A 27025-nucleotide genomic window follows, 5' to 3' on the forward strand; every position below is an offset into this window, starting at 1 on the left:
CATCGGAAGGCTGCGTCGGCGTTGGTGGTACCGGGACCTCCTCGTCTGCTGATGTCGTCGGACGGTGGTGCTTCGTCTGGAGTGTAGGTGAGGGCTGTCCATTCACCTGCTGGTGGCGGTGAGCCTTCGGGTGGGTCTCCCCCTACCCTGAGGGCTCCTGCAGTACAGCCCCCCCCGAGACAGACCTTCTTCTGCCTCGGCCCCAAGGAAGCGACGGCTGGATTCTACGTCCTCCTCGTCGGTGCCGGGAAGCTCCGGTGACATGCTTCGTCCCAAGAAGTCGAAGAAGCATTGACACCGGTCCCCTTCCCGCATCGGCACCGAGAGCTCTGGGTCGCCGAGGGAGTCGGCACCCAGCAGGCATCGGCACCGAGAGGACCGCTCACCCTCTGTTCAAGAGGTGTCGATGCGCTCCACTATGGACAGCCTGGAACAGCCTCCACGCCCGGAACAGACTCTGACATCGACACCTGCATCGGCTTCCACGTCTTTCTCCACAGCTGCTCTGCACGAGAGTCTCCGGGCTGTTCTCCCAGAGATCCTGGGAGAGCTGTTGCGCCCTTCCCCTCCGTTACCGGGGGTGCTTGCGCCACCGGTACCGTCGAGTGAGGCGCCGGCTGGCCCCTTGCTCGGGGTGAGGTCTCCGACAGGTACCGACTGCGGTAGCCTCCCAGGAAGGCTCTCCGACGACGTCGGTGGAGGGAGCTTCGCCGGTGCGGGCGAGGGAGTCTACCTCTCGACGCTCCCACCGTGGCCGTGGTTCCACGGAGTCGAGCCGGGCACGGCTTCAGACACAGGTTCGTGAACTTGTCTGATATCGATGGTGAGGCCTCGTGGGAGGAGGAGGAGGACATCAGATATTTCTCTGACGAGGAGTCTGATGGCCTTCCTTCTGATCCCACTCCCTCTCCTGAAAGGCAGCTTTCTCCTCCCGAGAGTCTGTCTTTCGCTTCCTTTGTCCGGGAGATGTCTATGGCCATCCCCTTCCCGGTGGTTGTGGAGGACGTGCCCAGGGCTGAAATGTTTGAGCTCCTGGACTATCCTTCTCCACCTGAGGAAGCGTCCACAGTACCCATGCATCATGTCCTCAAAAAGACATTGCTGGCGAACTGGACCAAGCCATTAAGTAATCCCCACATTCCCAAGAAGATCGAGTCCCAGTACCGGATCCATGGGGACCCAGAGCTGATGCGCACTCAGTTGCCTCACGACTCTGGAGTTATGGATTTGGCCCTAAAGAAGGCTAAGAGTTCTAGGGAGCATGCTTCAGCGCCCCCGGGCAAGGACTCTAGAACCTTAGACTCCTTTGGGAGGAAGGCCTACCATTCCTCTATGCTCGTGGCCAAAATTCAGTCTTACCAGCTCTACACGAGCATACACATGCGGAATAATGTGCGGCAGTTGGCGGGCTTGGTGGATAAGCTCCCCCCTGAGCAAGCCAAGCCTTTTCAGGAGGTGGTCAGGCAGCTGAAGGCGTGCAGAAAATTCCTGGCCAGAGGGGTGTATGACACCTTTGATGTTGCGTCCAGGGCCGCTGCTCAAGGTGTGGTGATGCGCAGACTCTCATGGCTGCGTGCCTCCGACCTAGAGAATAGACTCCAGCAGCGGACTTGCCTTGCCGTGCGGATAACATTTTTGGAGAAAAAGTCGAGCAGGTGGTAGAGCAGCTCCACCAGCGGGATACCGCTTTTGACAAGTTCTCCCGCCGGCAGCCTTCAGCTTCTACTTCTACAGGTAGACGGTTTTTGGGGGGAAGGAGGACTGTTCTCTACTCTTCTGGTAAGCGTAGGTACAATCCTCCTCCTCGACAGCCTGCAGCCCAGGCTAAGCCCCAGCGCGCTCGCTCTCGTCAGCAGCGTGTGCCTCAGCAAGGCCCCTCGGCTCCCCAGCAAAAGCAAGGGACGAGCTTTTGACTGGCTCCAGCAGAGCATAGCCGACACCCAAGTGTCAGTGCCGGGCGACCTGCCAGTCGGAGGGAGGTTGAAAGATTTTCACCAAAGGTGGCCTCTCATAACCTCCGATCAGTGGGTTCTCCAAATAGTCCGGCAAGGATACACCCTCAATTTGGCCTCAAAACCTCCAAATTGTCCACCGGGAGCTCAGTCTTACAGCTTCCAGCACAAGCAGGTACTTGCAGAGGAACTCTCCGCCCTTCTCAACGCCAATGCGGTCGAGCCTGTGCCATCCGGGCAAGAAGGGCTGGGATTCTATTCCAGGTACTTCCTTGTGGAAAAGAAAACAGGGGGGATGCGTCTCATCCTAGACCTAAGGGCCCTGAACAAATATCTGGTCAAAGAAAAGTTCAGGATGCTTTCCCTGGGCACCCTTCTCCCCATGATTCAGGAAAACGATTGGCTATGCTCTCTGGACTTGAAGGACGCCTACACACACATCCCGATACTGCCAGCTCACAGACAGTATCTGCGATTTCAGCTGGGCACATGTCACTTCCAGTACTGTGTGCTACCCTTTGGGCTCGCCTCTGCGCCCAGAGTGTTCACGAAGTGCTTGGCTGTAGTAGCAGCGGCACTTCGCAGACTGGGGGTACACGTGTTCCCATATCTCGACGATTGGCTGGTGAAGAACACATCCGAGGCAGGAGCTCTACAGTCCATGCAGATGACTATTCGCCTCCTGGAGCTACTGGGGTTTGTGATAAATTATCCAAAGTCCCACCTTCTCCCAGTGCAGAAACTCGAATTCATAGGAGCTCTGCTTGATTCTCGGACGGCTCGCGCCCGTCCCTCGTCTCGCGGGTGCGAGCGTCCCAGCAGATCACAGCTCGGCAGATGTTGAGATTGCTGGGCCACATGGCCTCCACAGTTCATGTGACTCCCATGGCCCGCCTTCACATGAGATCTGCCCAATGGACCCTAGCTTCCCAGTGGTTTCAGGCTGCTGGGGATCTAGAAGACGTGATCCACCTGTCCACGAGTTTTCTCAAATCCCTGTATTGGTGGACGATTTGGTCCAATTTGGGACGTCCTTTCCAAATTCCTCAGCCACAAAAAGTGCTGACCACGGATGCGTCTCTCCTGGGGTGGGGAGCTCATGTTGATGGGCTTCACACCCAAGGAAGCTGGTCCCTCCAGGAACGCGATCTGCAGATCAATCTTCTGGAGTTACGAGCGGTCTGGAACGCTCTGAAGGCTTTCAGAGATCGGCTGTCCCACCAAATTATCCAAATTCAGACAGACAACCAGGTTGCCATGTATTACGTCAACAAGCAGGGGGGCACCAGATCTCGCCCCCTGTGTCAGGAAGCCGTCAGCATGTGGCTCTGGGCTCGCCGTCACGGCATGGTGCTCCAAGCCACATATCTGGCAGGCGTAAACAACAGTCTGGCCGACAGTTTGAGCAGGATTATGCAACCTCACGAGTGGTCGCTCAGTTCCCGTGTAGTGCGACAAATCTTCCAGGTGTGGGGCACCCCCTTGGTAGATCTCTTCGCATCTCGAGCCAACCACAAAGTCCCTCAGTTCTGTTCCAGGCTTCAGGCCCACAGCAGACTAGCATCGGATGCCTTCCTCCTGGACTGGGGTGGAGGGTCTGCTGTATGCCTATCCTCCCATACCTCTGGTGGGGAAGACTTTGTTGAAACTCAAGCAAGACCGAGGCACCATGATTCTGATCGCTCCTTTTTGGCCGCGTCCGATCTGGTTCCCTCTTCTTCTGGAGTTGTCCTCCGAAGAACCGTGGAGATTGGAGTGTTTTTCGACCCTCATCACACAGGACAAAGGGACGCTTCTGCATCCCAACCTCCAGTCTCTGGCTCTCACGGCCTGGATGTTGAGAGCGTAGACTTTACCTCTTTGGGTCTGTCAGAGGGTGTCTCCCGCATCTTGCTTACTTCCAGGAAAGATTCCACTAAGAGGAGTTACTTCTTTCTATGGAGGAGGTTTGCCGTCTGGTGTGACATCAATGCCCTAGATCCTCGCTCTTGTCCTACACAGACCCTACTTGAATACCTTCTGCACTTGTCTGAGTCTGGTCTCAAGACCAACTTTGTAAGGGTTCACCTTAGTGCAATCAGTGTGGAAGGTAAGCCGATCTCAGGACAGCCTTTAGTTGTTCGCTTCATGAGAGGTTTGCTTTTGTCAAAGCCCCCTGTCAAACCTCCTACAGTGTCATGGGATCTCAATGTCGTTCTCACCCAGCTGATGAAACTTCCTTTTGAGCCACTGAATTCCTGCCATCTGAAGTACTTGACCTGGAAGGTCATTTTCTTGGTGGCAGTTACTTCAGCTCGTAGAGTCAGTGAGCTTCAGGCCCTGGTAGCCCAGGCCCCTTACACCAAATTTCATCATAACAGAGTAGTCCTCCGCACTCACCCTAAGTTCTTGCCAAAGGTTGTGTCGGAGTTCCATCTGAACCAGTCAATTGTCTTGCCAACATTCTTTCCCCGTCCTCATTCCTGCCCTGCTGAACGTCAGCTGCACACATTGGACTGCAAGAGAGCATTGGCCTTCTATCTGGAGCGGACACAGCCCAACAGACAGTCCGCCCAATTGTTTGTTTCTTTTGATCCCAACAGGAGGGGAGTGGCTGTGGGTAAACGCACCATATCCAATTGGCTAGCAGATTGCATTTCCTTCACTTACGCCCAGGCTGGGCTGGCTCTTGAGGGTCATGTCATGGCTCATAATGTTAGAGCCATGGCAGCGTCGGTAGCTCACTTGAAGTCAGCCACTATTGAAGAGATTTGCAAAGCTGCGACGTGGTCATCTGTCCACACATTCACATCTCATTACTGCCTGCAGCAGGATACCCGACGTGACAGTCTGTTCGGGCAGTCAGTGCTTCAGAATCTGTTCGGGGTTTAGAATCCAACTCCACCCCCCTAGGTCCAGCTTTTGTTCTGTTCCAGGCTGCACTCTCAGTTAGTTGGATAAATTGTTAGGTCAATCTCAGTTATGTCCTCGCCGTTGCGAGGCCCAATTGACCATGGTTGTTGTTTTGAGTGAGCCTGGGGGCTAGGGATACCCCATCAGTGAGAACAAGCAGCCTGCTTGTCCTCGGAGAAAGCGAATGCTACATACCTGTAGAAGGTATTCTCCGAGGACAGCAGGCTGATTGTTCTCACAAACCCGCCCGCCTCCCCTTTGGAGTTGTGTCTTCCCTTCTCTTTGTCTTGCTACATATGAGACTGGCCGGCACGAGCCGGTTTCGGGCAGGGAAGACAGCCGCGCATGCGCATCCGCGCGCTAGGGCTAGCAAAGGATTTTGCTAGTGAAGATTCCGATTGGAGGGGCTGCCGTGGACGTCACCCATCAGTGAGAACAATCAGCCTGCTGTCCTCGGAGAATACCTTCTACAGGTATGTAGCATTCGCTTTAAGTCTGTGTCTGGTGGGTTTTTGAGTCCTGGTTCCGGCAGCAGGCCCTTCCCCCCTGGAGGGCTCAGTTTCCCAACATTTTGGGATTCCTGGAGCAGGGCCTGGAGCAGGATCTTTTCCTGATCTCCCTGAGGTTCCAAGTTGTGGCGCTTTCTACCTTTCAGGGGAAAATGAAGGGCACCTCTCTGGCTTTTTGTACAGGGAGGTGGCTCGTTTCCTGAAGGGAGTGGCACACTTTTGCCCTCCGCTTTCTTTCCTTCCCTTCGTGAGACCTCAGTTTGGTTCTCTTGGTGTTGTGGCATGCACTGTTCAAGCTCTTGCACTCAGCTTCCATCAGGGACCTCACTTTTAAGGTGATATTTCTAGTAGCTATCACCTCTGTACAGAAGTTCTTGGAAATTCAGGCTCTATCGTGCGGAACCAATATATTTCATTTGTGGAGTATTCTGTGTCCTTGTGTCTGGTCCCATCCTTTCTGTTGAATGTGGTGTCTTTCTGTTCCATGTGAAACAGGAGGTGTGGTTTCCCTCCTGGGTGAGAAGGTGGTTCTCTTGTGGACATAGTCTTTACTCCATTCCTTTTGCCAAGCACTACCTGTTGGATGTTCTGGCCATAGTCCATTCGGACTTTGGTAGAGTGGTCATTCAGGGCGACTTGTCTTACTCCACCTGTTAGGTCCATTTTGGTACGTCCCGCTGGTTTAGAACAATGTAAGCTGGCACAACAAAGGAGAAATTTTTACCTGATAATTTTCTTTTCATTAGCCGATTTCATGGTTCTGAAATCCTGCCCTTGGAAGGCCAGTATTTTTTTTCCATCTCTGGCAGATGATAGGTTGTTCAGACTCTTGCTCCTGGTCCCTGGCTGAACAGCAAGGTTGAGCCCAATAGCTACTCCCAGGCTACCTGGACTCATGTCGAGACCTGGTTGAATACGGAGCAATACTCTGCTGCACCCATTGATGCTTTTTAGTATCCTTGGGTGAGGCGTGTACACCCTGTTCGAGTGTTCGGCTCCCCTGCAGCTCATGGGCCAAAAAAATATATATATGTATCCATTTGGTGTCTGCCTGGTTTAGCTTTATTCCTTTTGTTAGGGGAATACAGCTATATGAGTAACCAGAGTTGGGAATAACTAGAGTTTTAGCTGAGCTTGGAGGTCTACCAGCTCATTTGGGACTGCTGGAGGCCACTAGTGTTTGACTTGAAGGCTTACACACTCTAGTGCCAAGATAGAGTGGTGCTTCAGTTGCCTCAGGGAGACAGCCTCACAGGGCATAGATTCCCTGGTTTATTTGTGGCTGGCAGAGGAGCCCCTTGTATGTCTTCCCTCCATGGTCAACTTACACAGAATAGCGTGCCATCCTCATCTTGTCCTTCTGATGGTTCCAGATTGGCCCTGTTGGTCTTGGTGCGCGGATCTAGTGCGCTTACTAGTGGTTGAGCTAGTTCCTCTACCCATAGGTCGTCTTTGTCGGGGGCCAGTGGAATTGGCTAATGGTTGGCTCCTGAAAGGAGGCATTTAGCGAGGCGCAACTTTTCATTCATGGTGATTTCTTCCATGCTTAAGTCTCAGAAATCTTCCATATCCTTGGCTTGTTTGAGTCTGGAAGGTTTTTGAACAACTGTGTGCTGAGCGGCGTCTCTCTCTGTGGAAAACACAGATTCCTTATGAATTGGGTTTTTGCAGCACGGACTGGATAAAAAGTTGGCACTGAATTCCATCAAAGTCCAGGTGGCTTTGCTTCAACTTATTTGTATTTTTGAACTCCCGTATGGTGGACTTGTATTGATTAGAGGAATATTTATGATGAAAATAGATTTTCCTGAATTTTTGTAACCTCTAAATTTCAATTTTTCTTTGAACAAGTTTTTATGCTTGTAAAACTGACATTTATAAATAAAAAAATTAAATAAAAAGTCCAGGTGGCTGCCCTTTCCAGTTTTTGGGGCAAAGTGTAGAGCGTCTCCCTAGCTTCGTAGGGGAGCAGCCTGGTTTTTTGACGGTGGTTGGCCATTTGCCCTTGCATTCCTTCCTGGGACCAGAATTTTGCTTTTTGTGTTCTCTCCGGTGCTCCCTTCAAGCCTTTATGGCTTACTTCAGTTAAGGGCCTTGACCTCAAGGTGGATCACTTCAGCTCACAGGATCTCGGGACCCATTTTAGTGATTAGTGCAGTGAACTTAATCCTGGGAAACTGGGTTCAATTCTCACTGCAGCTCCTTGTGACTCGGGGCAAGTCACTTAACCCTTCATTGCCCCCAGGTACAAATTATTACCTGTGTGTACTGTGTAAACCGCCTTGAATGTAGTTGTAAAGAAACCACAGGTGATATATCAAGTTCCTTTTCCCTTTCCCCTTTTTTTGGAGGTTTTATCTGCACGGTTTCTTCCTTTCTGCCCAAGGTTGTTTCTGTGTTTAGAGTGAACCAGGTCTGTTTGCCCTCCTCTCCGGAAGAGGGTTCTGAACCCTATGCTTGAAAATTACATCAGTTGAGAAGTCCAGAGACTGTTGCTTCATTACTTGGAATAGATAACCTCTTCATTCTGTTTATAGCCCTCATAAGGGCTAGGTCAGTTATCATGCAGTATTTATAGAAATCGTTTGGTGCCTCTGGGATTGAAAGCTCACTCGACGAGGGCTTAGGTGACTTCTTAGGTGGAGGCCCATAAGGTCATTCCAGAGGAGATCTGTATAGTGATGATATGGTTGTCACTTCATTCCTTTGTGAAGCATTACAGGGAGGCTTTGTCTTTTCCCACCCATTAGTTCTGCTTGGGTACATTCCCTATGTTTAGAATGGTGCGGTGCAGCACAGCCTAGACAATGAGTGTAAAATTTATACCTTAACTGATATTCTCCTTTCCTTTAGTCAGCCACACTGTTCTAAAACTCGTCCTTGAAGACTAAAGCTTGGGGTGCTCTGCTCTTCCCCTTCAGTTAAAAAAAAAAAAAAAAAAAAAAATCAGATATGAAAAACAGTGAGCTAATCCTTGGAGTTGCCAGAGTAGTGAGTGCCACTCTGTGGTGTTTATGCTCGCTTGGTTATCATTGCGACTGCAGTGGTTAATGGGACTTGGCGTGCATTATGAAGGGACCTTCTGCTGCTTTGGCAGAGGCATACTGGAGATTTCTACTGAGCAGCAGGTTATATTTGTGAGTTCATTGGAAAAGCCTAGCTTCCTTGCCATCAGCAGCAGATGAATCCATTACGAATGGGTTGTGTCCACCTACCAGCAGGGTGAGATAGAGAACACTGAAAACCATAGTGCCTCTAGGACGGCTAGCTCCATCTGCCTCTGTGTTTCTCTATCTCCCAGCAGGGTTGTACGCAGCTTATTCAGCTCCTTCAAGATTCTGCCTGGGGTGGCTCCTGTGCTTTTGCCAGTTGTAGCAGGGGTGTTGAGGCTAAGTGGAGCCCACTTTAAAGGCACATAGGTTCGCCCTTTCCCTGCCTTACCCTCCTTCCTGTGTGGATGCAGGCATATAGGTTCGCCCTTTCCCTGCCTTTCCCACCCTCTTCTGCCTCCGGAGTGCCTCTGTAGCTGTTTGCCTCCAACTTTCCTCACAGCATTACAAAAAGAAAAAACAAAACCAACAACAAAAAAACCCCGCGCTTTTCAGCGCTGCTATTTCTGAGGCTTTTCCTGACTGTGCAGCGTGACCAGAGCTCATGGACTCAGTCCTTGGCGGTTAGAGCGGTACTCTGCTCCTCTGTGGAGGGCCCGCGGGCAGCGTTCCATTCGGGATGATGTGTGCGAAGCCGCCATTTTGAATTTTATTCTGTCGTTTTTCGGCGATGGCTTCTGAGGGAGTTAAGCGCTGTTTCTGTTGTGAGAAGCGCAGATCAGCAGCGTGGCTCTGTAAAACGTGCTGTTTAGACGGTAGAGCTATGGTAGAGCTATGGTAGAGCCAGTACGAGCATGGCGAGCGATGATTTTTCCCGCTCGATGCAGCGGGCGCCAATTTGGAAGCGCCACATGGCTCGACCCCCGCGGTTGCGGAGGAGTCTGAGAGAAGAGATGCGCCTCGTGCCGAGGCTACCAGAGGAGCTCCGTTCCCCATGGCTCCTAATTCGGAGACGGGAGTTCAGGGTGAGCTTTTCTCCCCCGAGTTTGTGCTTATTTTACATAAAGCCTTCATGCTGAAAAGAGCTCTGCCGCAGGTGTCTGACACTGCGTTGCTACCTATTCTTTCTCCGACGGATGATGGCCCGGGGCTGATGTCAGAAGTGGATGCCCCTGAGCGTTGGATGCATGCTAAGCATAGACGGGTAAATTCCCCGTCAGAGAGTGGCGCATCCCCCTTTCCCCCCGTGGTCGGGCTGTGGGGACTCTGAGGGATCTGGCAGGCCTTCGTGGTCTGAAGAGCCAGAGGAAGGTGCCAGTTTGCCACTGGATTTGGATGATCCCATTGTGGTCCGGATTTTCCACCGCGATGAGCTGCCAGCACTTACCTCTGATGCCTTACAGGCCCTCTCTATTGATGACCCTGTTCAAGGCGAGGCCTCCTCTGGTAATCCGAGGATGGCGAGTACTAAGAAGCCTGCTCGTGCCTTTCCTTTGCATGACTCTATCCAAGAGCTTATTTCTGCTCAATGGGCTGACCCCGAGGCGCCCTTGAAAGTGGCCAGGGCGATGGGGCATCTTTACCCTCTGAGTGAGGAGTACGTGGCCCATTTTGGGATGCCTAAAGTGGATGCCTTAGTCACGGCGGTGACAAAAAAGACCACCCCTCCCAGTAGAGGGAGGGGTCGCCCTGAAGGATATTCAGGACCTGCGGCTGGAATCAGCATTAAAACAGTCCTTTGAGATTTCGGGCCTAGCCTTAAGGGCGTCTATTTGCAGTTCTTATGCTGCTCGAGCCTGCCTCTCTTGGTTACAACAGGCAGTGGAACAGCCCGTGGATGGTGCGGAGTCCCTCGCTGAGGTAGCACCGCGAATGGAGTCGGCCTTGTCATTTTTAGCTGACGCCCTCTATGATCTGGTCAGAGCTTCGCCTAAACAGATATCTGTGGCAGTGTCCGGCCGCCGCCTTCTATGGCTAAAGCATTGGGCGGCTGACATGGCCTCTAAGCAAAGGCTGGTGAAGTTGCCCTTTCGGGGCCTTCTGTTATTTGGAGAGGAGTTGGAGAAGATTGTTAAAGACCTGGGGATGCTAAACCCCAGCGGTTACCTGAGGATAGGCCGTGGCCTTCTTCCAAGGGTCAAGTGGTGCCCTCCTCCTCCAGACCTTGCTTCCATGAAGCTAAAAGGTATTGCCTGGGGCGCTCTGCTGGGTTTTCTCAACGTGCCAGCTTTCAGCAGAGGAACTCCTTTCGCTTGGACAAACGCTCCGCAGCGGCAGGCTCAAGGCCAGGATTTCGGGGCCGCCTTCCACAATGATGGGACGCCGGTCCACTCCTTTGCAGCTGTAGGAGGACACCTTTCCCTCTTTCTCAAGGAGTGGACCAAGACTACCTCAGATCAGTGGGTACTGGACCTGATCAGAGAAGGTTACTGATTGGAATTCGGTGCCCCGGTGAAAGACGTGTTTGTGGAGTCCCGATGCGGCACTGCCGTCAAACGGGCAGTGGTAGAGGAGACCTTACAAGTCTTGTTGCACCTTGGAGCGGTGATCCCCGTGCCTCCCGCCGAACACGGCTGCGGTCGTTACTCCATTTATTTTGTGGTGCTGCGAAAAGGATAGTCTTTTCGGCCCATTCTCGACTTAAAGAAAGTCAACGAGTCACTAAGAGTGCGGCATTTTCACATGGAAACCCTGCTCCGTCATTGCGGCGGTACAGCCAGGAGAATTCCTCACGTCTCTGGACCTAAAAGAAGCTTACTTGCACATTCCTATATGGCCCCCGCACCAACAGTTCCTCCGGTTTGCTGTGTTGGGAAAACATTTCCAGTTTCGGGCCTTGCCTTTTGGCCTTGCCACAGCTCCCCGAACCTTTTCCAAGATAATGGTAGTAGTAGCTGCTTTTCTCAGGCGAGAGGGTATCCAGGTTCACCCGTACCTCGACGACTGGCTGATCAGAGCGGACTCGGCAGAAGAGAGTCGTCATGTAACAGCCAGAGTGGTCTCAGTACTGCAGTCTCTGGGCTGGGTCGTCAATATACCCAAAAGTCACCTGACCCCCTCTCAATCTCTAGAATATTTGGGGGTCTGGTTCGACACGGCCTCGGGGTTTGTCTTTCTACCCGACCAAAGGTGGTGCAAGCTTCAGAATCCAGGTCCGTCTGCTCTTGACGATGCCTCGCCCTTGAGCTTGGGACTTTGTCCAGCTGTTGGGGTCGATGACGGCCACCTTGGAAGTGGTACCATGGGCGAGAGCGCACATGAGACCTCTGCAGATTGCCCTGCTTCAACGATGGTCCATGTCCCAGGATTATCAATACAGACTCACGTGGTTCCCTGCGGCCCGATTCAGTATGTAGTGGTGGCTCTTAGACAGCATGCTGCGGCGAGGAATGCCGCTAGTGCTTCCTGATTGGTTCCTGGCGGTAGTGAATGCCAGCCTGAAGGGCTGGGGAGCTCATTGCCAGGGAAGCTATGCCCAGGGTCTTTGGACACCCGAGGAAACAGGGTGGTCCATCAATTGCTTGGAACTGAGAGCGATATTTCAGGCTCTTCTGGCCTTTCACAAGACTCTGGAAGGACTGGCTGTCAGAGGTCTGTCCTACAACACGACAGCAGTGGCCTACATAAACCGACAAGGCGGCACTCAGTGCCGGGCACAAGCCGTAGAGGCTGCTCAGATATGCCACTGGGCCGAGCTACATCTGCAGCTTCTGTCAGCAGCTCACATACCAGGTCAGAGCAACGTGCAAGCTGATTTTCTAAGCAGGTCTCTAATGACCCTGCGGAGTGGGAACTGGCAGACGAAGTGTTCCTTCAGATCTGTGCCAAATCGGGAACGCCCGTAGCAGATCTTAAGCACAAATGCCACTGTCCTGTCCTTTTTCAGCAGACAGAGAGATCCTCGCTCGGCGGGGTTGGATGCCTTGGCTCAAACCTGGCCCCTGGGCCTTCTGTATGTGTTCCCTTTTTGTCCTTTAATAGGGCGACTCCTCCTACGAATTCGGCTGCATCAAGGAGTGGTGATCCTCATTGCCCCGGATTGGCCCAGGCGGCCGTGGTATGTGCACCTCCGGCGGATGCTCGTGGAGGCTCCCTTTCCCTTGCCTCTGGTACCGAACTTGTTGACGCAGTGCCCGGTGACCATGGAGGATCCATGCTGCTTTGGTCTTACAGCATGGCTATTGAAAGGTACAATTGAGGGACAAGGGCTATTCTAACAGGGTCATCTCCACTCTTTTGCAGGCCCGCAAGCGTTCCACTTCCGTTGCCTATGCTCGGATCTGGCACCAGTTTGAGGCTTGGTGTGTTTTTAAAGCGATCACGGGTATGCGGGCTTCTGTCTCGCCGTTTCTTGACTTTTTGCAGGATGGTATACAAAAAGGCTTGGCCTACAATTCCCTGCGTGTTCAAGTGGCAGCCTTGGCATGTTTTCGGGGGAAGGTCGCTGGCCCCTCCCTGGCTGCGCACCCAGACATTGCACGGTTTCTTAGCGGGGTGCTGCGGCTCCGTCCTCCTGTGCGGGCTCCTTGTCCGGCTTGGAACCTGGGGCTAGTATTAAAGGCTCTTCAGTGTTCGCCATTCGAGCCGCTGAGGCGAGCATCGGAGAAGGATGTGACTCTAAAGACAGTCTTTTTGGTGACCATTACTTCGGCGAGACGGGTGTCTGAGCTCCAGGCGCTGTCCTGTCGAGACCCATTTCTGCAGTTCTCAGAGTCTAGAGTAACGGTACGTACAGTGCCTTCCTTCCTGCCTAAGGTGGTTTCAGCGTTTCACCTAAACCAGCCTATTTATCTGCCCTCATTTACTAGGGAGGAGTTTCCGGAATCCTTTGGGCAGTTGCTCCTTCTGGATGTGCGCAGGGCTCTGTTGCAGTATCTGCAAATGTCTAATGCTTTCAATACCTCTGATCACCTTTTTGTATTGTTGTCAGGTCCTCGCAGAGGGACTGTAGCGTCTATAGCCACTATAGCTCTCGTTGGCTTAAGGAAGCTATTTTTTCTGCATATCTGCTATCTGGCCGGCCTCCGCCTGACGCCTTTAAGGCACATTCCACAAGAGCGATTTCTTTCTCTTGGGCTGAGACTGGAGCACTCTCTCTTCAAGAGATATGTAGTGCAGCTACTTGGGCTTCTAAGCTCTCTTTTGCCTGTCATTACAGGCTGGATGTGGCTGCCAGGAGGGACGTGCTTTTTGGAGAACAAGTGCTTGCGTGTGGTGTGGCTTGTTCCCGCCCTATCTAGGGATTGCTTTGATACATCCCATTCGTAATGGATTCATCTGCTGCTGATGACAAGGAAGGGAAAATTAGGTTCTTACCTTGGTAATTTTCTTTCCTTTAGTCACAGCAGATGAATCCATGATCCCTCCCTGATTGACTCTGTTTTGTGTTCAGTTTTTCCTGCAGACATGTTTGTTCCCTCATTGGGAGAAGTTGGAAAACAGTCTTAAGGATTTCTGTTTACTGTTCTGTTATAGGAGGTTGAGTTTGTCCCTCCTTTGTGTTATTGCTCCTGTTCTGGGGTGTTCGTTCGGTGTGAGGAAAGTTAATGTTATGCTACTTTGCGGTTTAACACTGCTTTGGAAGCTTCAAAATACTGAGAGGCAGATGGAGCTAGCCGTCCTAGAGGCACTATGGTTTTCAGTGTTCTCTGTCTCCCCCTGCTGGTAGGTGGACACAACCCATTCATAATGGATTCATCTGCTGTGACTAAAGGAAAGAAAATGACCAAGGTAAGAACCTAATTTTCCCTTTTTCTCCACGTTCATCTGCTGGTAGGATGAGACAACACCCTCATGTTTAAAATGGTGCAGCTGACTAAAGGAATAGAAATTATAGACATAAATTTCACCTTAAATGCAGGTATATCTGTGGTGTCTCACATTTTGCCGCTGGGTCAAATGCACTTGTCTATGTTTGCACAGTTAAGTAAGCTGCCTATTTTTATGTATTTTTGAAGTTTTTAAATATTTATAAAGTTTTTATTTACACTGAATTCTTCATTCTTGCCTTTTAATCAATTATACCTTTGTAGTAGAAAGAGTGCAGTGTTATAGACAAAAATAAGTTTGGCTGGTGTTTTGTTGACCGTTATAGTTTATAAATCAATATTTCTTAAGTGTACAAATCATTGTTATTCCCCCCTCAGGATCTCTTTGACTCGAGGCAGAAGTTTAAAAAATATATATTATAAAATCTTATAGTTAAAGTTTTACTTGTATACTACTTACTGTCTTCTCTTTCTCCCTATGGTATGTACATGTGCAGAGCCAATAAAGGAAACCAAAAGGAAAAGAAATCCTTTAATAGTGGCATCTGTACAGAAATATATAATGTTTTTAATGGGGAATGAAAAAGCCTCAGAATTTAGAGCACAAATGACAGGCTTTTGTGCTTAATATTCAATCATTGGCTTAAAAAAATATCTCCTTAGAAATAGAATAAGCCCTTAAATAGTACAGTAATATCAAAACTTAATTGAAAAAAAAAGGTTATTTATCTGAAGAATTACAACCCACTCCAATGTTGACCAGTGAGTGCGTCAGGGAAAATTGTGTGAACTGTTTTAATTTTCATTTCTCATACATACTCATACACACACACATGTATGCATATGTATCTGTACCTATTTGTCTATCTAAATATACTCGTGTCTGTGTGTGTATGTATATGTGTAGATACGTACACACACAAAAACATGAATGTATGTATTTCTATGTTTGACAATATAGAATGGATATGCTATTTTATAAAAATCACCCCTGATGAAGAGTTAAATCTTTTTTTTCTTTATTTTTAAGGTGGTTATTGGGAATCTGTACTTTTAAAGTCAAGAATCCATATGCACCGACCTGTTAAAGGACTCACCTGACTTTTTAGGTATGTTGAACAATTTTAGATTGGAAAATATATACTGTTATATTGTTAAATTATAATCTGGTGATTTTTTTTTGTTTTTTTTTGTAGATTTATGAACAATAGTTTGTAAATATTTTATTTTTTATTTTTGTTACATTTGTAACCCGCGCTTTCCCACTCATGGCAGGCTCAATGCGGCTTACATTAACATTTAACATTAATATTAAATTGGTGCTTTTATTGTGAGTCTATTTTACTTTAATCCAGATTCAGATGTTGCACTGAAGTTTTTGATTAGGATTTCTTTCGTTTGGTTTCTAGTTTATGTTTGCATTTGCTGTTTCAGATTGTTCAACAAGGGTTGGAGCGAATCTATTTCCTGTGAGCTTTACGAGTTCCTACCGCATTTGCGGTTGCAGGGTTTACTTACATTTTCTGAAGACAGGAGAATAACTCTTTAGGGTCATTCCATGTCAAGTGGTCCCTGCGCAACCATCACGGATTTAGATGAAATTTTTTGTAAACATTCATACATGTCGCCAATGAACATTGGTAAAGTTTTACGTTCGCCGATGCAGTACTTGCTGAGATATGGTAATCTGTTTTACCCCATACTGCAGCCTTCTATGGTATGACTCCGAGATTTTGGCAACTTTGAGACACAGTATCTCCGACAATATTTTGTTGAGAGAAACAAAACTTGGCCATCTTGTACAATTTTTTGCACTCTATTAAACAAAATAATAAAAAAAATCTTCATGAGCGATTTCCATGAAGAAAACTTGGAGCAAACTTGGTCTGAAAAATTTGCGGCATGAGAAAATTGTAAAGTTTGGCTTTTTATATCTCTGGAATTAAAGGTGTGATAAACGTGAAACTTTGCAGACAACAACTTATCAACACAAGGTTTTCGAATATAAAATTTCATTCTCCTAATATTTTCCATTAGTTCACAAGTTGAGTGTAAAGTTGATGATTTTTGCAAAAACGCCAAAAATAGGGTATTTTTAGCCCACTTTTACAAAAAAAGACCTTCTGGAAACTCTTTTAAATCATTTTCATTAGAAAGAGCATGTTTCAAACCCCTTAAAAAAGTAGGGTTGGGATAGAGGGGGGTAATTTAGTTAAAGCAAACACATTTTGATGACGATTTTTCATTACAGCGACACTGCTATATTAGATAGGAAGCATGCATGTATATATTACTTACAGTGTTGGATCTATGTAACTGGAAAAGTCATTAATAAAAACGATTAAAGTCCAAGTAAGGGAGGGGGGAAGTAGATTAGGATAGGGTAAAAGCAAGCAATGTACAAGAGTGACTATTTGAATTCAATATTTTAATTAGAAGTTCATTTAACAACAAAGATATAAACACTATGTTCATAATAACAAAGGTTTGAGGGGAGGGGGGAGAAAATGGGAGGGAACTTAGCAGAAGTTGAGGAATTATGCATATAAGCATGTTGTTTAAACAATCAAATATCGAAATGTGTTTCAATGTGTAACATACTGAATCATTAATAAAAACCGTTGAAACATTAAAAAAAAAAAAAGGTAGGGTTGGGTTTTCATCGCTTGCATATAAGGCCCTAGAAATAGGGACAAAGTTGAGGACGCTGCTATCGCAACATCACATGCATTCTATTATTTTTGTTTTATACAGACACTAGTAAAAGAGGCCTGTTTCAGAGCAAATGAAACGGGCGCCAGCAAGGTTTTCGTCGCCAACACCCCCCCTCCCTGACCAACCCCTTCGTTGTTCTGCCATTGCTCTGCTCCCAACGTCATGACGTTTGACGCGAGGGCGGGGCCCGGAGTGATTTCCCACCCCCGCCTCCCTGCCTCCCTCCCTGCCAACCCCTTCGTTGTTCTGCCATTGCTCTACCCTCGAGGGCGGGGCCCGGAGTGATTTTGGTGGCTTCACCACCACGAACCTTCGAACCTTTTTGAAGGAAGTCAGGGCTTGGCTTCACTGACATCAGTGTCCTCAGAACGTTGAGGGTGCGTTTTATTATAGTAGATTATTGGTACCTAAATTGCGTTGGTTCATGGTGACATTGTCACTACCAGTTCAGGGTGGCGATCGAGGCCACGTTGCAATACCTATTAGCCAATGTGGCTGTGATTCCGGTCCTCCGTCTCGAGCTGCGTATGGGGCGGTACTGTATTGTGGTGCCCAGAAAAGAGTGCTCTTTCTAGCCCGTTTTCGACCGTAGGTGAACCAGTTCCTAAAGGTTTGACATTTCTGCATGGAAATACTGTGGTCAGTCATAGCGGCGTTGCAGCTGAAGGAGTTTTTGATGGCTCTGGACATCAAGGATGCTTACTTATAGAACCCAGTTTGGCTGCCGCATCAGTGGTTTGTTGTGCTGGGGCGCCACTTTCAGTTTCAGGCACTGCCTTTTGGCCTTGCCACCACACCTTGCACCTTTTCTAAAGTCTTGGTGGTGGTCCCTATCTCAACAACTGGTTAATCAGGGCATTGTCTGATCAGGATAGTCGCCTGTCCACCGAATGGGTGGTGGCAGTCCTACAGTCCCTGAGTTGGGTGATCAACTTCTACAAAAGTCACCTGATTCCATCCCAGACTTTGGATTATATGGGAGTTCGATTTGACACGGCACAGGGCTGGGTTTTTTTGCCGGAAGACAGGAGAACCAAACTTTGGACCCAAGTGTGCAGTCTGTTGCACTTGCCGAGCCCATGAGCTTGGGACTGTGTCCAAGTATTGGGGTCGATGGCGGCCACACTCGAGGTTGTGCCATGGGCGAGGGCACACGTGTACTCTGTAACACTCGCTATTGCGCAGGTGGTTGCCAGCGTTGCAGGAGTATCTTTGGCAACTGCTGTGGTTACTCCAGGCACAACTCAGCATGAACCGGTGGCTTTGCGCCTCCCACTTGCAGCGGGGAATGCCTTTAGCCTATGCGCAGTGGGTGGTTATGGTTATGGATGCCATCCTGATGTACTGGGGAGCTCATTGCCTTTATTGCTATGCTCAGGGGTGCTGGATGGCGGTGGAGTGGCTCATCAGTCATCTGGAATTGAGAGCTGTGGTGAAGGCTTTGTGGGCCTTTCAGAATTTGCTGCAGGGTGCTGTGGTACGAGTCCTGTCGGACAACACAACGGCAATAGGATACATCCACCGTCAAGATGGATTGTAAGCTCTTTGAGCAGGGACTGTCTTTCTTCTATGTTTTTTTATTTTTTTATTTATAAGATTTATCAATTTCTTACAAGCATATTACTTGTTACAGAAAAACAGCATAATACAAACGTTAAAGAAATAGGTAATAAGAAAAATTATAAATGCTTCCTTAGACCTCAAATTGAGGGGGGTGTTACAGTTTAGTGGAGTTTTATACAGGCATATTAACATAAATATTAAATGCGGTTTATGTGTATAATTCGTCACAATATCATTTAACTAGTTCTAGATTAAGCTGTTTCATGTCCAGAAAGGATTTTAGCTGTTCTGAGTCATAGAATACATACTTTATCCCACTAAACCTGACCAGGCATTTGCAAGGATAAACTAACAAAAGAGAACCACCCAATTTAAGAACATCCTGTTTTAATGCCAAAAATAATTTTCTACGTTCCTGCGTCACTTTAGTAACATCTGGAAATATCCATACTTTTGTTCCATAAAAAGAAACCTTTGAGAATTTAAAGTATAGTTTCAATATTGCATTGAGATCTTGTTCAAATACCAACGAAACCAAAAGAGTAGCTCTTTGCGGAACTATTTCGATGGATTGTTCTAGAATTTCAGACAGATTGTTAAAGTCTATAACATCCAAACCTTTCTTTCTTTTCTTCTTTTCCACTTAATCTTGTTGGAAGATAGTAAATCTTATTTATAGGAGGAATAAGTTCTTGAGGCATTTTCAAATTTTCTTGCAGGTATTTTTTAAATAACTCAATAGGTGTTTTATCAGGAATTTTAGGAAAATTCAATACTCGAAGGTTCAATCTTTTATTAAAGATCTCAATCTGTTCAATTTTTCTATGCATTGTCAGATTATCTTTTATCACCGTCACTTTAAATTCTTGCAATTGACCCATATCTTTTTTTTAATCTTTCAATTGTGTGGGCAGGTCTTCTTTAACCGTTCCTAAGTTTTTTACCATGTCCTCAATTCTCAAAGATAAAGTATTTACCTTGTCTGAGGCATTTTGAAGCGTGGAATCCATCTTGCTCAGCTTCAGCCAGATCCTCTCTAGATTAACGTCCGGGGTTGTTTTGGGTCCTTTAAACCCAAGGACCTCTCTCTCCTGGCTACTTTTCTGTGGCATGGGTCCTCCGTCTGCTGGCTCCTTATTCCCCTTATCGGGTTCTCGGATACCTGCACCCCTCACCGCTTCTGTAGCCGGGCACGGAGGGCCTCTAGAATCGGGGGGGGGGGGGGGGTAAAAGATGTCTCCAAGCCCATCAGGGGCTCCGCTCCACCGGATGCCCCTGCAGCAGGCAACCCCCGTCCCTTCATTCTGCGACGGGCGGGTCAGGAAGCACTCCATGCTACCCTGGAGTGGAGAAGAGGAAGCTGCGGGCGACGGTGGAAGCCTCACGGCTCCTTTTCGTTTTGTGTGCGGCATCAGGAAAGAAGAAAAAATGCTTCACTCTCGAGCAGCGGGGAACGATCTCACCGAACACGCTCACACTTCTGCCATCTTGGTAACGCCCCCCTTCTATGTTTGTGCAGCACTGCGTACGCCTTGTAGCGCTATAGAAATGCTAAATAGTAGTAGTAGTAGTAAGATGGAACACAGAGTCTGTCTCTGGCCTCTGAGTCACGTCAAATCTTGGAGTGGGTGGAAACCTATGTGCTGTGTCTGTTGGTGCATATTGCGGACTTTCTCAGTCATGTCTTTGGTCCAGTGGAATGGAAGTTATCGGACCAGGCATTATTTCTCCAGATTTGTCAGAAGTGGGTAACTCTGGAGGTCGACCTTATGGTGACATGGGAGAATGCCAAAGTGGTCTGGTTCTTCAGTAGAAGATCAGGTCCGTAGGCCTGGATGCCCTATGGCAGCTGTGGCCAGAGTCGACGCTGCTGTACTTCTTCCCTCCGTTTCCCTTAATGGGATGGATGCTGCACAAAATTGGGCGGCACTGGGATCGGGTCTTGCTAGTAGGTCTGGATTGGCCACAGTACCCCTGGTGTGCGGATTTAGGTTATCTGCTAATGGAGCCTCCGTTTTGACTACCAGTGTTGCTGGATCTTATGCATTAGGGTCCGGTGTTGATGGATGATCCCTCCCACTTACTGCCTGGCTCTTGAGCAGTCGAAGTTGAGAAAGAAGGGCTATTTGGGTGCGGTGATTGCTACTTTGCTTCAGACTCGGAAACGGTCCACGACAACAGTTTATGCTCTGGTGCGGCAGACCTTTGTGGCATAGTGTGTTCTGCGTGCATGGCCGCCTTTGTTGGCTTCTGTTTTCCAGATTTTGGCCTTTCTGCAGGAGGGGCTGCAGAAAGGGTTGGCCTATAATTCCTTCCAGGTTGAGGTGGCCCCTCTCGCCTGCTGTTTGTGGTACTTATTGAATTACTTTATTGATCCATAAGTAATTTTACAATTACATTTTTAGGGGTCTTTTAGAAAGCTGCCTTTGTGTTCCCTTATGTAGGTCTTTCCCATGCGTTAAGGCTGTTTTTACTGTGACTGTAAAAACTCTGACTTTCTTTTTATTTCATTAACTGCCCTGTTTTGCTGTTGCCATTTGTGTGTGGTCTTTTTTTGTAAATTACCGTGGGAGCATTTACCACCACATATTTTGCAGGTAAGGGCTCCTGTGTTACCCATGCGCTAACCAGTTGGGAATGTCCACTATCTGTTCTCGACGTGCCGCCTCAAATCCACCCCCCCCCCCAATATATGTAGCACGAGGTTAGTTCCTGCACATCCCAAAACAATTCAGAATGCATTAGCACATCCCACGTTAAGCTTTCCTTTGCTGCGTTAGCACCTCTTACTAAATGAACTCCTTATTTTTTTATTTGTGTAACTTTAACTATAATGCACTGGCGTCCCTCTAGATTGGCCGAGAAAGACCTTAGGATACTGGAACACTGGGCATCCAAATGGCAGATGAAATTTAATGTGGACAAATGCAAAGTGATGCACATTGGGAAGAATAATCCGAATCATAGTTTTCCTTGTCATCAAGCAGATGAAGCCATTACGTATGGGTTGTGTCCATCAATCAGCAGGGGGAGCTAGAGAGCACTCAAATTTCACAGTGCCACATGGTCAGCTAGCTCCACTGCCTCTTCAGTATTCTCTATCTCCCCAAGCAGGGTGGTTGCAGCTTGATCAAGCTCCTTAAAAAATCTGCCTGGGGGTGGCTCCTGGCTTGCCAGTTGTTAGCCGGGGTGTTAGAGGCTATAGCAGCTTCACTTTAAAGGCACATAGGTTAGCCCTTTCCCTGCCTTACCCATCCCCCCAGTGGATATGAGCACATTAGTTTCACTTTTCCCTGCTCTTTCTAACTCTATACTTGGTAGATGCAGGCACATTGGTTCACCTTTCCCTGCCTTTCCCACTGTTCTGTACCTCCAGTGTTGATTTGATTGCCTCTTTTACTGTTTTCTCTACTTTCCTCACAGCGTTAAAAAAAAAAAAAAAGCAAGAGGTTTTCTTCAGTTTCTACAGCGTGACCGGAGCTTGTATACTCGGTCCAGTAAGGTAAGAGTGTTTTCTGACTCCTCCGGGGAGGGCCTGCGATTGGGACGTTTTTGGCGCGAAGCCACCATTTTGAATTTTCCGCCGTTTTTCGGCGATGGCTGCAGAGATTAAGCGCTGTTCCAAGTGTGGCAAGCGCAGATCAGTTGCGGGACTCTGTAAAACGTGCTGTTCAGGCGTAAGAGCCGGCCTGAGCATGGCGAGCGATTATTCTTCCCGCTCGGTGGAGCTGGCAGCAGGCGCCATTTTGAAAGCATCACATGGCGCGACCCCCGCTGAGGCGGAGGGTCTGGAGACTGGAGGGGGCCCTCGAATTGAGGCTGGCCAAAGAGCTACTAGCCCCGGACTGGAACTGGGTGCCCAGGGCGAGTTTTTCATAATGCATATATGCTTAAATGAGCTCAGCCACAGGGGTTTTCTACGGCCTCCCTTACTGCCCCTCCGGTGGATGCAGGCCTGGGATTGCCCTCTGAGGCATTTTTCCCTGATAGCTGGCCGCAAGAGAAGCGCAGAAGTGTAAATTCCCCTTCAGAGAGTGGCGCACCCCCCTTTCCCCCCCGTGGTCGGGATGTGGTGACTCTGAGGGGTCTGACAGGCCCTCGTGGCCAGAGGAACCAGAGGAAGGTGCAGAAGGGCCACTGGATCCAGATGATCCGTCCGCAGTGAGGATTTTCTACTGCGAGGAGCTGCCAGCGCTTATTTCAGATTGTCTTACAGGTCCTCTCTATTGAAGATCCTGGGAGTGGCGTGGCCTCCTCTGGAAATCCGAGGATGGCAAGTACCAAAAAGCCTGCTCGAGCCTTTCCTTTGCATGACTCGATCCAAGAGCTTATTTCAGCTCAATGGGCTGACCCCGAAGGACCTTTGAAAGTTTCCAGGGCTATGGGGCAATTATACCCTTGAGTGAGGAGCATTTGGCTCGCTTTGCAATGCCTAAGGTGGATGCACTAGTCATAGCTGTGACAAAGAGAACTACCCTCCCGGTTGAAGGAGGTGTTGCCCTGAAGGACATGCAAGACCGTAGACTGGAATCAGCACTTAAACGGTCCTTTGAAATTGCTGGTCTTACTATTCGGGCGTCTGCATGCAGTTGTTATGCTGCTGGAGCCTGCCTGGCATGGTTGCAACAGGCAGTGGAACAGCCCTGTGATGGAGCGGAGCCCTTGTCTGAAGTGGCTCCGCGAATGGAGTCGGCCTTGTCCTTTTTGGCTGACACCCTTTATGATATTGTCAGAGCTTCGGCTAAACAGATGGCCGTAGCAGTGGTGGCTCGCCGTCTTCTGTGGCTACGGCATTGGGCGGCGGACATGGCCTCCAAGCAAAGGTTGGTGAAGTTGCCCTTTAAGGCCTTCTGTTGGGTGAGGAGTTGGAGAAAATTGTGAAGGGCCTGGGAGATGCTAAACCCCAGCGCTTACCTGAGGATAGGCCGCGGCCTCCCTCCAAGGGTCAGGCGGTTCACTCCTCTTATAGACCTCGCTTCCGTGAAGCTAGAAGGTACCGCCGGGGAATTCAGCTGGGTCCACTTCTCGTGGCCGGTTTTCAGCAGAGGAACTCCTTTTGCTAGGACAAATGTTCCGCAGCAGCAGGCTCAAGACCTGGAGTTCAAGGGCGACCCTCTCAATGAGGGTGCGCCAGCCCCCTCCTCGATTCCTGTTATAGGAGTACGTGTTTCCCTCTTTCTCAAGGAGTGGGCCAAGATTACCTCAGATCAGTGGGTCTTGGACCTGATCAGAGAAGGATACCGAATAGAATTCGATGCCCTGATAAGAGACGTGTTTGTGGAGTCCTGATGTGGTTATGCTGCCAAACGGGCGGCGGTAGAGGAGACCTTACAAGGCTTGATTCACATTGGGGCGGTTTCCCCCGGTGCCTCCCGCCAATTTTGGCTGAGGCCGCTACTCCATTTACTTTGTGGTGCCGTGAAAAGGTGGGTCTTTTCGACCTATTCTGGACTTAAAAGAATTAAGTCCCTAAGAGTGCGGCATTTTCACATGGAAACCCTGTGCTCCGTCAGTGCGGCGGTACAGCCAGGAGAGTTTCTCACGTCTCTGGACCTGAAAGAAGCTTTCTTGCACATTCCAATTTGGCCCCCGCACCAGAAGTTTCTGCGGTTTGCGGTGATGGGAAAACATTTCCAGTTTTGGGCCTTGCCTTTTGGCCTCGCCACAGCTCCCCGAACCTTTTCCAAGGTAATGGTGGTAGTAGCTGCTTTTCTCAGGCGAGAAGGTATCAGGGTTCACCCGTACCTAGAAGACTGGCTCATCAGAGCGGACTCCGCAACAGAGAGCCATCAAGCTACAGCCAGAGTGGTCTCAGTATTGCAATCTCTGGGCTGGTTCGTCAATGTAGCCAAAAGTCACCTGACCCCCTCGCAATCTCTAGAATATTTGAGGGCACGGTTCGACACAGACTCAGGATATGTATTCCTACCTGAGCAAAGGCGGTGCAAGCTTCAGAATCAAGTCCGTCTGCTCCTGAGGATGCCCCGCCCGGGATCTTGGGACATTGTTCAGCTGTTGGGATCGATGACGGCCACCTTGGATTTGGTGCCCTGGCGAGAGCGCACCTGAGACCTCTGCAGCATTCCCTGCTTCAAGGATGGTCTCCAGTATCTCAGGATTATCAATGCAGACTCTCTTGGCTCCCTGCGGCCCGACTCAACATGGAGTGGTGGCTCTCAGACAGCATGCTGCGGCGAGGAATGCCGCTGGCGCTCCCCGATTGGTGCCTAGTGGTGACAGATGCCAGCCTGAAGGGCTGGGGCGCACCCTGCAAGGGGAAGCATGCTCAGGGTCTTTGGACACCCGACGAGTCGGAGTGGTCCATTAATCGCCTAGAGTTGAAAGCGGTGTTTCAGGCGCTTCTGGCCTTTCAAGTGACCCTGGAAGGATTGGCTGTCAGAGTGATGTTGGACAACACGACAACAGTGGCCTACATAAACCGACAAGGCGGCACTCAGTGCAGAGCGCTGGCCGCGCAGGCCGAACAGATTTGCCATTGGGCCGAGCTGCATCTTCAGTTTCTGTCGGCAGCTCACATTGCAGGTCAGAGCAACGTGCAAGCCGATTATCTAAGCAGGCATCAAATCGATCCAGCAGAATGGGAACTGGCAGACAAAGTATTCCTGCATATATGTGCCAAATGGGGCAAGCCCGTAATGGATCTTATGGCGACAAGCTCCAATGGCAAAATCCCGTGCTTTTCAGCAGACGGAGAGATCCTTGCGCGGCCGGGTTGGATGCCTTGGCGCATCCCTGGCCTCTGGGCCTCTGGTATGTGTTCCTTCCGTGGCCCTTGATAGGGCGTGTGCTCATGCGGATTCGGCTTCACCCAGGAGAAGTGTTTCTCATCACCCCGGATTGGCCTAAGGAGCCTTGGTTTGCGGACCTCTGACAGATGCTAGTGGAGGCTCCCCTTCCTTTACCTCTGGTACCGAACCTGTTGTCGCAGGGCCATGGAGGACGCCTGCCGTTTTGGTCTTACGGCATGGCTATTGAGAGGGCACAATTGAGAGGCAAAGGCTATTCCAATAATGTTATTTCCACTCTCCTGCAGGCCCGCAAGCGGTCCACTTCCGTGGCTTATGCCAGGATCTGGCGCCAGTTTGTGGCTTGGTGTGTTTCAAAAGCGATCACACCCCTGTGGGCTCCTGCCTCGCCGATTCTGGACTTTTTGCAGGATGGTGTACAAAAAGGCTTGGCCTATAATTCCCTGCGGTTGCAAGTGGCAGCATTGGCCTCCCTTCATGGTAAGGTTGCAGGCATGTCTTTAGCTGCTTATCCAGATGTGGCACGGTTTCTTAGAGGGGTGCTTCAGCTCTGTCCTCCCGTGCGGGCACCTTGTCCAGCTTGGAACCTAGGGCTAGTTTTGAAGGCTCTGCAGGGTTCTCCTTTTGAGCCGCTACGGCGAGCTTCAGAGAAAGATTTGACACTACAGGCCGTTTTTCTGGTGGCCATTACTTCGGTGAGACGGGTGTCGCAACTCCAGGCACTGTCCTGTTGAGACCCATTTCTGCAATTTTCAGAGTCCGGGGTCATGGTTCGGACTGTGCCTTCCTTCATGCCTAAGGTGGTTTTAGCGTTTCACCTAAACCAGCCTATTTTTCTACCCTCTTTTGTTAAGGAGGAGTTTCCAGAATCTTTTGGGCAGTTGCACCTTTTGGATGTGCGCAGGACTCTGTTGCAGTATCTGTGAGTTACTAATTCTTTCAGGACCTCTGATCATTTGTTTGTTTTAATATCAGGTTCTCGCAGAGGGTCTCCAGCATCTAAAGCCACTATTGCCCGCTTGCTCAAAGAAGCTATCTTTTCAGCTTATCTGCTTGCCGGCTGGCCTCCGCCTGTAGTCTTTAAGGCACATTCTACAAGAGCGATTTCTTCCTCTTGGGTTGAAACTGGAGCACTCTCTCTTCATGAGATATGCAGTGCAGCAACATGGACTTCGAAGCTCTCATTTGCCCGACATTACAGGCTGTATGTGGCTGCTAGGAGGGATGCGCGTTTTGGAGCACAAGTGCTAGCGCGTGGTGTGACTTGTTCCCACCCTATATAGGGATGGCTTTGATACATCCCATACGTAATGGCTTCATCTGCTTGATGACAAGGAAGGGAAAATTAGGTTCTTACCTTGGTAATTTTCTTTCCTTTAGTCATAGCAGATGAAGCCATGAGCCCTCCCTGTATGATTGTCTGTATGATGTGAATCTGTTTCTGGTTCTGTTCTTGTTTCCTGAAGTTCTAATCCTTCCTTGGGAGAAAGTTGGAAAACAGTCTTCAGGATTCTTGTTCACTTATAGGAGGATGAGTTCATTCCCTCCAGTTCATGTGTAGGAGGTTGAGTTCATTCCCTTCAGGAGGATGTGTGTATTCCCTCCATAAATGCAAAGAGGAGGACGAGTTTATTCCCTCCCGGAGGATGTGTTCAATTCCTCCTTTTGAGTTCATGCCTTTGTTATGGGGCCATCGTTCGCTGTGAGGAAAGTTCATGTTATTCCCATTGCGGTTTGTTATACTCTTTGGAAGCTTCAAATACTGAAGCGACAGTGGAGCTAGCTGACCATGTGGCACTATGAAATTTA

General features: G+C 49.3%; 1 protein-coding gene across 1 annotated transcript in view; it reads left to right on the forward strand.

Moving 5' to 3' along the window:
* The window catches only part of DYRK1A (dual specificity tyrosine phosphorylation regulated kinase 1A), a 646342-nt gene that overhangs the window by 56787 nt on the left and 562530 nt on the right, over nucleotides 1–27025 (forward strand). Inside the window, 1 exon segment of the mRNA XM_030202220.1 lies at nucleotides 15202–15280. The gene's annotated coding sequence lies outside the window, so the exon portion shown is untranslated.

Source organism: Microcaecilia unicolor, chromosome 4 (assembly GCF_901765095.1).
Source record: "Microcaecilia unicolor chromosome 4, aMicUni1.1, whole genome shotgun sequence".
NCBI classification, from domain to species: Eukaryota; Metazoa; Chordata; class Amphibia; order Gymnophiona; family Siphonopidae; genus Microcaecilia; species Microcaecilia unicolor.